This window comes from Arctopsyche grandis, chromosome 5 (genome assembly GCF_051622035.1).
Source record: "Arctopsyche grandis isolate Sample6627 chromosome 5, ASM5162203v2, whole genome shotgun sequence".
Lineage (NCBI taxonomy): Eukaryota > Metazoa > Arthropoda > Insecta > Trichoptera > Hydropsychidae > Arctopsyche > Arctopsyche grandis.
The window spans coordinates 16,937,923-16,950,067 of NC_135359.1; the positions used below are offsets into that span (position 1 = coordinate 16,937,923).

Genomic DNA, 12,145 nt, shown 5'->3' on the forward strand with positions numbered 1-12,145 from the left:
AAGGTTTAACATAACAAAACATATTTTAATATGTATTTAAAGCCTTTAACGTGAAAGCACCTGAAATACAAACTTTAATATGTATGTAATTTTAGACTCAGGCTTTACAATTTAGAACTGTATATATATTAGATTACGATAATAAAATGTCCTCAACTAGAATATACCTATTAGGTATGTATCTACGCACTAGTTTTATATTCGCTAATTTTACATTAGATTTCGAAATGACGTAATGTTTTAGATCAAATCTAATTGAATTCATGATTGCCAATTATTTTGATGTATCGGTTTTATTAGTAATATAAATATATCGAAATAGAGAACATCGCAAATGCGACTGTTTATTCAATTTTGGACACTTTAACGTAATTGTGCATCAATTGACAGAAATGCTTCAATCGTTCTCGTCAAACATGCACATACGCCGCGAATCAAAAACCATTTCCACATGTGGAAAAACTTACTATTTTCCACAAAACCCTCTATCTAAATTAATTTGAAGTTTAAGGTCGACTTGCAGCACTTACTTTAAAGGTGTATTCCACTTCAGAACCCCTTTAATACATATGTACATATGTCATCTAGTTGGCCTCGTGACATTCTGTATGTATTGGAGTCGAGCAAATGTTTTAACTGCACGGTTTGGTTAGTATTAAAATTAGATAGTAATAGTGTTAGATTTCTTTGTGCTATTTTTATAGAATTTTGAGATAGTTTGGAAAAAAATTTATACTTTGGAACAAAAAAAATGAGATACTTAATGAGATACTTCGGAACAAAATTTGGAGGTCTTAAGGTGAAAACTATGACTGTGAATCGCAAATATATGTATGTATGTGTGTACGTATATCCACACATATATGTACATATGCATGCATATTTGAATAAAAATACACAATAAAACAAGAGATTACATTCGATAATAATGTGTAATGTTGTTAAAAAACATTTCACAGATATATTAAAAACAATATACGGTTACAAAAAATACCGGAATAAAAATAACACAGATGATCTTAGTGATTAGGAAAAATTATCTTAAAATTGATCGCAATACAGTGAAAAGTGTTATCAAATTTGTGGCACGTGTTAATATTTTCAACAATATGCACATTGCACATTGATCAAAATGGAACTGCATTTTTAAAATAAAACGATCTAATTATAGCCAAAATGATATGAAAATAATCGAGATCAATTTCTGTATCTGTATTTTTTTGATTATGTTTACTGCGTCATATAAAAAAGTAATGAATAATTATCCGTTGAACATTTACCTGCGATTAATATGATAGTAGTTGTTGACATTTCCTACTTGAATTTTTTGGTCCTTACCTGTACAAAAACAAGATCCCAAGGATTCTTTTGTTTGATGTTTTTTCAAGTATCAACTGAAAAAACAAAAACTATGAGTTTTAGATACGCCACTTCAAATCGACTTTAAATTATGCTAACAACTTCTTGTTATACACAGCACAAAATACATATCCACATAGTTTCGTTTCTAATTATGTATATTGAATATTTCAGTCTTCTTGATTGGAGGCATCACCGGATTTGGAGTTACAGCTGGAGCACACAGACTATGGTATCATCGAGCTTATAAAGCCAAGCTGCCTTTGAGGATTATACTGATGTTATGTTATTCTGTTGCTGGCCAGGTAAAACAAACTTGCATGTACATATGTATAATATTAATATACGTATGTATGTACATAGTACATACAACATTTCCATATTTTAGACGTACAGACGTACATAGTACGTCTTTTTACAACATTTCCATATTTTACCATTTTTGCTCATGAGAGTAAAAAATAAATAAGAGATATAAAAAATGACTTCTTAAACGAAAACCATGTGAACTGTATAAGAGGTATGTAAAAATAAGTCATAGTGAGACAAAGTCTACATGAATACACATAAAAAAAATCTTTTCAACTTTTAAGAAACCCTAAAAAAAACAACAAAAAAATCTGTTTTCAAATTTAAGTGTATTACGTATATGTAAATAATTTATTTGTTGTGATACGTAAATAGGCAGTTGAGTATAGTAAATATCAATTAAGCGGATAGATCATAGTAGTGTATATGTTACAGTGAAATTATAACAGCAGACATATTTTATTTATTTTTATTTTTTATTCTAAACAGACCATTGTGGCATAACAGGAATTCCTAAAGCGCCACAATGGTCAAAAAATATAACACAAAAAAAACAAAATAACAATTAAACATAAATTAATACATAACGAAAATAATATACTCATCAATTATACATAAAAAAATACATTTGAACATAAACATAAATACATTCATACATAAACATAAAAAATAGCATTTAATAATAACAGATAAAGTAAAAATATCAAATAAAAAAAATATAGCTTAAGGAATGCTTTGCACCTACAGCCAGTTTCAATAAATATGTAAGAAACAACTACAAATACAAAACATCCCTGTAAGGCCCAAATGGAAGAGAGTTAATCAAAATTTCACTCATAAATCACAATCGATCATGAAAACAATGATGAGCGTAGACTACCAGATAAATGGGTTAGAGTAATTTCCGACAATTTACGCTCACTAAGGTGGAAAAGATATCATAATTACACTGAGGTTTCAGTGAATTCATATACAATTACACACTCACTGGGTATAGTTATATTTTCCCTACGGAAAAAACATATTCACTCCGGTCCCTATTAGTGAAATTATAATTTTTGACAGTTGAATGATAGTGTAATACCAACATAAGATTATTTTATAGAATGCTTTACGATTCAATAATTAATTGACATTATGTACTACTAGTGTTGTGTAACAATAATAAAAGGGCCCTTACGAATAAATAATTGCTGTCAATATTACGCGGTACGTCTCTATAAATACGCTGCAACGCACGGAATACAATCGGATCAGTTTACTTATAAAAATGTGTCTCATCTTGTTTATTGCGCGTTTTTGAATGCATTGTGCAATTTTAACCATGCTTGCCCATCTTGCGAGAAATATAAACAAACAGAGAAGTTTCAATCGACATACGTTGAGCACCAAGCATCAAATACGACTGATGCTAAAATTGTTTAGGATTGTCTGTGGACAATCGTCACTTGACATCAATATGACGCCTAAAGCCACTTTTATTAATACAAAATTTCTCTGGTTATGGCATATTAAGTTATTAAATTAAAAAAAATAATAATAAATGGGTCGGTCCTATGTTCGATCCACACGTGGTCGATTATTTTTCAAATACCTTAATTTTTAATTGTTTAATATGAAAAAAAGGTAAAAACTGGGTCTACGTGACGAGCCAGAATGTTAAATTACAGAAAACACAAATATCGGAAAGCAAAGATCGAAAATCGAACGATCTTAAGTCGAAAGATCAAAAAAAAGGGTGCATGGTAAACGGTACATACTCACTTAATTTGCGCGAGCAGGATACAACAGGAACAAGAGGAACAGGCTTTTCCTCCCGTATTAATGTGCGCGCGCAGAATTGCCCCAGAGGAATCATTGGTAGCAAACAGTACATATAAAAGTTTTTTCTTGACCTGTTATTGTGTTCGTATTATATTCGTACATTTTATTGGCAGTGTTTTAACTGTGACGTACATATTTCGAATCAAAACGACTATTATAGTACGGCGAGAGTTTTCGCGGACACACACACCGACACATACACAGAATAGCGCTATTATATACGGGTCTACCAAACGGGCCCCAATGTGAAACGCCCAAAAACGCAAATATCGGAAGGCAAAGATCGAAAATCGAAAGATCTTAAGTCGAAAGATAAAAAAGGGTGCACGGTAAACGGTACATACTCACTTAATTTGCGCGAGCAGGATACAACAGGAATAAGAGGAACAGGCTTTTCCTCCCGTATTCTGCGCGCGCACATTAAATCTTTGCCTTCCGATATTTGCGTTTTCCGGCGTTTCACATTCGGACCCGTGACGGAGACCGATTATATACACATATAAGTTTTAATAACAAGTTAAGCAATTTTTGACAAATGTATTTTTAAATTCTTTCATTATATGTTACAAAAAGATTTGTGCATCCAACTAATCGGTGGATGTAAATCTATGTAAGCTATACTTATTTATTTCAGAATACGCTATTCGATTGGGTAAGAGACCAGCGAGTGCATCATAGGTTCAGTGAAACTGACCCCGATCCACACAATTCGAAAAGAGGGTTTTTCTTCGCGCACGTTGGTTGGCTGATGATGAGAAAGCATCCTGAAGTCGTTGAAAAGGTTGGTCCTGTCATCAAGTTTCACTTAAGGTACTAAAGTAAAATCCATTATTGTCACGGAAAGATTACCTAATCATATAGCCGACTATGAGAAAGTACCGGATGTAGTCTATCATGTATTAAATCATTCTCAGAAATAAGTATCAGTTGATTTTCCGACATTATTACGCTACTGCTAATTAAGCAGTTTCCCAACAATACCAAAAACCATTCCATAAAATAGCAGAGAAATGACGTTTTTAATACAAAGCCAGCGTTTAGTTCAACCACCATTTAAAATAACGAAACTATTTCGCAATGATTGCATAATGCTTTTGTTTTTCTTTTGTTATGTATAAAAATACATCATAATGTTATCAATTAAGTATCCGCAGATTATTAATTACTTCTCTTTTCAACATCCATTGATAACCTTTAGCATAATGGCACAAACATAATAATAATAGTAACTAACAATTAAAGATAACTTAAGGTTATATTTTCGTTTCGAAAAATTAATTCAAAAATTTGAATTCCAATATGCTTCCTTGATTATGTATGTATAAAATTAAAATATTACAAATTCAAAATAATTTCAACTTATTTTGACTTTGTATGTACTTTTGGGTCGTAGAATTCGTGACGTTAAATTTAATAAAAAAACAAATGAATATTCAAATAAATATAAATAAAATAAAACTATTCAAATAAATTTAATAAAATGTATACTGTTTGATTAGCCATGTTTAAGCGGTTTATATTAGTTTATAAAACCACTAGTATATAATATGTCAAAGGCTAACGATATTTCTATATATTTTTTTTGATTTTTTGACATTCATATGTATGTATAGTTAAAAATGAATATGAACGAAAACCACGAACACAAGACGACATACATATTTCTGTTCCCTAATTTCTGTTCGCTTGAAGGGCGTCGACACCAAAAGTATTTTTAACAGCTAGCCCTTATTATTGAAAAGCAGACGAATTCCCTGCCTACCTACCGAATATTTCTGGTTTTTATTATTATCCTTTTTCTTATTTAAAATGTAAATTGCCCCTCAAGTTCAACTCGTGTTGAAAATATGCACGTTTGAAGACAAATTACAGGCTCGCCAAGTTGGAGTAATGGCCACTTTTTTTCATTTCAGATATTTCAAATTGCTAAAAATTACGCTGTGCTTCGTATTGCCAACGATGATCCCACATGAATGAAACATGCTGGAATGAAATGAATGAATGAATGATCCCACATGCTGGAATGAAACCTGGTTCTGCTTCATCGTCTCTCAACCGATATGACGCTACATATTTTCACTTGGTTAGTCAAACAGCTTGGCGCACATTTATTGGACAAAACCATACGATAGGTAAATTTTACAAAATCTTCAGATATTAAAAACAGTTTCAAGAATACTTAAAACATATTTTAATTTTTCAGAAGAATAAATCCCGTAGAAAAAAAGACGGTAGCGTTTTAAGCTATGGGTGAAGGTTAGCACAATTATCACCACTCATTTCCATGGTATTATAAGGCATCACAGTTAGAAAATTATAATTTGAATATATGCAACTACAATAGATAGACTTCTTTGCTAAAATTGGTTGGGTCTATGATCTTCGTCAACCTTCACGTGAAAATATTCAACATTTGATTTTAGAACATGGTGATATATCATGCAAATAGCTTTAAAAACTTAATGCAAATAACCAATATAACAGAAACACCGATAAAATAGCTTTAAATGAACTTTATCCGCTGTATTTCTCATCTATCTTTAATACATCTACTAAGATAAATACTATACAGAAAGAAAAAATAAAATTTATAAAAAACACAATAAAAATTATAAGATTACATTTTTATCACACTGTAGGGAATTAAGAAGTTGGGCGACCTTACAGTGATCATCTATAAACAATGGAATTGATAAATAGATGATTAAAAAAAATTCGGGTGTGACTAACCCATGACTTTGTCCTATGTATTTGAGGAATATAAGACAAAAAACTAAATTCTATATTGACCGTACAGACACATTCACACATACCGGCAGCATTATGAAATACTAATAGCTATGACAGCATTTTCAATACAAATTGAGCGCAAATGTATGGAAACTTGCACAAGACAAAAGTTCTACTTCCCGTTGTCAGATTTTGTTAATTTTTTTTTCATTACTTAATTTTAACTTAATCAGTATTATACACAATAAATATCAAAAAGATTAAAATAATTTAAAAGGTTAAAACAAAATAATGAAATACTGTTTTAAAAAAAATACTACTTCCGGTTTACCTTATCAGCTCTAAGTTGGTACATAAAGAATACAAATATAAATTTTCAGCTTGATACGTTCAGGGGTGTGGACAGAATAGTGGGCATAACATTTTTGACCTTTTTAAGTGGAAAAAATCCCACTTCCGGTTTCTTAAATTTAATGATTTTTTTTGTATTTTCATTAAATTAATACAATAATTATACTTGAATTTTTTTGTGAAGAACACGCATATTTAAAGGGTTGAAAAAAATAGTGGAAGAAAATTCCGGTTGAGGGATGCTTACCAAATTATTGGTATTACGTTTAGACTTGTAGATATTAAATTTCAGTTCAATAAACCAAAAGGTTTCTGAGAAAAACGTAAAAACGACTTCTCTAGAGTAAAAGTACGACTTCCGGTTCAGATAAAATTATTACGTTATAAAATTTATAATTTATATTACGTGTAAAAAACCGGTCCGATTTAGTTAGCGGTTTTGGGAGATGATAATTGATTTCAAAACCTTAACTAAATATGTGTGTGAAAAATTTTCATACTCTTCGCAACAGCCCCTCATATACTATTTTCCCTGAATTTGCTGAAGATGCCACCATGACACTAACCCTTTATACAATATTAATGAGTATATACAAACATGTTTAATTAAAAAATATATATATTTTTGTTTGAAATTATTATTTATACTGCGACATCTATTAGGAATATTAATTAATTATATTATATTATAAAAAAAAGTTTTTTAAAAACATAACTCTTCTATAATTTGTATATAAAATTATTATTTTGAATAAAAATACCAATAATTTTATTTTACTACCGCCATCTAGTTTAAAACTAAAAACTGGATAGACGTCAGGCACTTTTCAGAAATTCAAATTTCAAACGCGTCTTATGGTGCGTACGCACCAAGACAACGAACGGCCCACAGGCCAACTTTTAAAACCAGTAGCGTACAAAATATCGAAATAAAAATTAAATTTAAAAATCGAAATTAAATATCAAAATTAGAACTATTATTATTATATTAAAATTAAATTCAAGTATCAAAATAAAATTATAATCATCATATTAAAATTAAAATTAAATATTGAAAGTTAAAACAGAACATGCACAAATTAAATAAATTTTCGAGATTGCCCTAAAATTAGATCATCAACAATCACATACATGTAATCCTCGACTTACGAAGATACGCACTAAGATCGAAAAAAAATCAAAGAATTATTATTTTTACTTCCCCGTAAAGCACAGCTACTGAGAATATATCATGTATTAGTATGGGTGATCCAACGATTTTTGCTAAGCCGGGGTGTTGTCGGTCACATCAAACGGATTTTTTTATTCTTCAATTGTTTCTCTCATCGAAATAAATCAAGTAATTAAATCATTTCAGAGGTAAAAATTATCGGATAATGTGTGATTATTAATTTTATTTCGACGAAAGAAAAAAAAACCCTTTGACAAATCACCGACAACCGACACCGCGTTTTTTTATGAATTGTTTTTTTTTATCGATCATCGACGTCGAAATACAGTAACATATCGTGATGACTTTAAAAAATTCAGAGTTATCAGAGAAATTATAATATTTCTCTGGTTTTAAATGCGTATCGTCGTAATTCAAAACATTATTATAATTCAAAACATCAACGATGATCTAATTTGAGCTCAATCTCGCTCTTTAGTTTAATTTTGATATTTAATTTAATTTTTATTTCGATATTTTGTACGCTACTGGTTTTAAAAATTGGCCTGTGGGCCGTTCGTTGGCTTGGTGCGTACGCACCATTGCACGATATTTTTGCACCATCGTAATGGCGGAGGATTCATTTACTTATATTGATGACCAAAATGAGCAATATGGCAAAGTATGAAAACGATCAGATAAGAGGCAATTTTTTTCCTGATTGTAATCGTAAGTGAAACGTAAAGGAGGTATGTAAAAAAAGGGGACACCTACATATGTACATATAAGGGGAGGTACCATTTCCGGTAAAGTCAGTAGAGACACGTATTTTGGGCATTTTGCTATTAATGCTTAATTGATGCTAAAATTTGGAATAGATGCTAATAGATGCTAAATTCGTAAAATATGCGAATAGATGCTAAAATTACAAACAAAAGTGAAATTTGCATAAAATTAATTAAATTAATAGACAATTTAGAAGGCTCTTCCTATCCCTTCGCCTATTTATTATGTGAAGAAATTGAGGGGATAAAATAGAGCTTGCAGTTTACCATAGACGGTGTTTTTCCTGTCGAAACTAAGCAACTGATTTTGTCTACTATTGAACTGAACAAAAGAAGACAATTGGAGCTGTGTATCCAAAAGGCTGCTCAAAAAAGCGTCTTTAAACTAGACTCGCACTCAAGACTAAATGAGACAAATCTATTCCTCCAAACATTGAGTAAACTATTCAATCCATCTGTGGCAGTTACAAAATATAATATTAATGTTAAAGGAACAGTTTTGTTTTTTATTAGAATCCTGCCATTGTTTAATGTATTAACAGAGGCTCAATGTTTGGAAGGATATCAGCTCTTTTTTAGACAAGTAATAGAGAATATAAAAAGTGAATCCACGCCGCATATAAAGCTATTATTGATGGCAACAAAAATTAAATATGAAGAGTTTAGTTTTGCAGCTCTAAAATCTATTTGGTGTTCTGTCAATACTGTGGATGCTAAAAGGTATTTTAGTAAATACAATATAATTCTCACCGATCGTCGCACGAATTTCAAAAAATAATCTGTAGAAATAAATATGCTTCATGTTGAGTTTTAATAAATTTTAATTGGTATTATATTTTTACATTCATATTTTTTTCTTTGTATTTTTATATTCATGTATTTTTCATTTTAATTTTAATTCCAAAACATTTTTGAATTATTCTATTATATTTTAATTGTTGTGTTATCTTTAAATTGTATATACATATGTATATAAATTTTATTATAATTCATTGAAATGTTTTATTATTTGAAATTAAACTCTTCATAAAAATAGATGCTAAAATTAAACATTTTTAATGCCCTAAAACGCTGAAATGCAAAATGAAAATGCTAAAATTGACAAAAATAGATGCCCAAAATACGGGTCTCTAGTGATCACTAATCGATTCTGAGTTCGAATCAGTCAAAATCTCGAGTTCGAATTTTCGCATGACTACAAAACTTCATCTATTTGTTACTACGTACATATAGATAAAGTAAAAAATACTGCGTCAAACTTTAATGATGATCGTAACTACAGTCAAATTACAATGAGCAACAAAAAATCACGGTTTTCACTTACTGGTGCGGAGACTAAATCAATCTTTACCATATTCGACCCATTGAATTTGAATATGACAATTGAGAATGAAAACCAACCTTTATAAACTTCTGAAGTGAAAAATTAGAGAAATTAGCTCATAATATTACGGAAAAAAATATTTATTAAACAAGAGCAAGCCAATAAAATCATTGTCATATTCGAAGTTAGTGGGTTAAACTTAGTAATTATTATAGTTGTAATTGATTAGTATCTGCTCCAGTATTTTTTTTTCTCAGCAATATATGTAGGTTGAGAATTTTGCTGACACATCTCAACGCAGATGTATTTGGATTTCCAAAAAAAATTTTGCCTGCGACGAATTGTTTTTTTTTGAAAAGAGACTTTTTATGTGTATGTAACCTTCGTTCGTCGGGTCGTAAATCCGTGAAGTCATGAAACAAATAATTCGATTTTTTTCGATTCAAAGGATTCAAAGTCCCCGGGGGCAAAGGTGCCGAGTATTCAAATTAATTTAATAAAATGTTTACTATTAGATAAGTCATGTTTAAGCGGTTTATGTTACAAATATCGAACGAAGTCGGGTAATACAGCTAGTATTGTATAAAGGTAAAATATTTTTTTCTGATATGTCTTTCTAATTTTTTTTATGCATACATATGTATATACGTTGTTTTTTTTTTTAAATTAGGTTTTAACTTTTTAAAAACACCTACAAAAATTTACTGCCAAAAAATCATGTTTTAAATGTAGAATAAAGGCGGCAAAAATATTTTTTTCCTATGGCGGTGAAAAAGCTGGATCGGGGCCTACTTACCAGTAGAGAAGTCGTGGATTGAAGTTCCGGCCAAATATGCTGCTGGCGAGGCCTTGAAGGTTATTTATTATCTTGCTAGAATGTACATAGAAGGTATCTTGGTATAATTTTCCGATTTATCAAGCTTAATTTCTATGACAGATCCAATTAATCAGTATTCTCTCCCACAGTTTCTCGTAAATTCGAGTTTCTAGCATCTCGAATTTGTTGATTTTTTAAAAATATGCTACCTGTACATATGTATTCTGTAATAATGCTTGGAAATTTGCTGTATATCAAAAATGTATTGATTTTTTGTTTTCTATATTAAATTGTTAGTACGTATATACAAAATAATATAACCATATGTGTGTCGCTTTGGGGTAATTCCTGTCATGGCGCCTATGATAGAAATGTAATAAAATAATAAAAAATATATTTGCAACATCTATCGATTAAAGCCTTTTTACTTAAAACCTACAGACATTCTACATATGTTCATATTTACATATGTACATACATGCATTTTAAGGTTAACATTGTCTTCTTTGCATAATATTCATTATATTATTATAAAACTTTTTTGTAAGCTATATAAGCTAAAAATACTCGCATTTACATATGTATATATGTACATATGTAAATGCGAGTATTTTAATTCTTGTGATATTAATTTAAATTATATAATTATAATTACATCCATTTATGATCATTGTTCCCAAGCAATAAACGGTATAAAGTCATTGTTCATTGAACATTAAGTATTGTCCGAGACAATGGTAAATAATTAGGTATGGTCTTGTGCACCATATGAGAATTTAATTAAGGTCAGTCTTTATTATGTTAAGAACGCGTGATGTCCATACATATTTATGTATATATGACATGGTTGATAACAGCTTATAACAACAATTCACGTGACTCCGAATAAACCTGGTAGCCGGTCAAGAAGTTATCATGAATTATTCTGATCCGCGATGATCTTAAATTTGGAACCATGCAGAGTCGGCGTGAAACGTATGTACCTACCGACTCCAGTGTGATAATCAGTTTGAGCAAAAGTTATGATAATCTTTATATACATATATAAATTTATGCATTATACATATACCTAATTAAAGTATTTTGACTTATAATATTGTAACGTATACTAAACAGAGCCGCCGAGTAACTGCGATCGGATTAAGACGGGTAGACGTCCTGACAGACCGTGAGACCAGTGTAAGTGGTTTTAGGGATTAGCGAAAAGCTAAGTGCATGAAAGCTAAACAATGAGTGCACTTCTCATACCGTGGGAATACATATCCGAATACGTGACTATACTGTAGGTAAACAGATTAGACGTCCTGAGAGATCTACCCCTTATAAGGCGGTACGTAGGCGATATCAGGTCATTCTGGATTGAACACTAGCAATACGTGTAACTCCTTTATCATCAATAAATGCTGTGAAACGACTGTTGGCCTTTTCTTGGATCCTCCACCCACCCCTACGCAACACTGGTGTCAGAAGTGGGATCCAAGATGGGCCGTGGAACA

General features: G+C 30.6%; 1 pseudogene; it reads left to right on the forward strand.

Moving 5' to 3' along the window:
- Window positions 1-227: 227 nt before the first annotated feature.
- Window positions 228-5,977, forward strand: LOC143912350 (acyl-CoA Delta-9 desaturase-like; annotated as a pseudogene).
- Window positions 5,978-12,145: the final 6,168 nt, after the last annotated feature.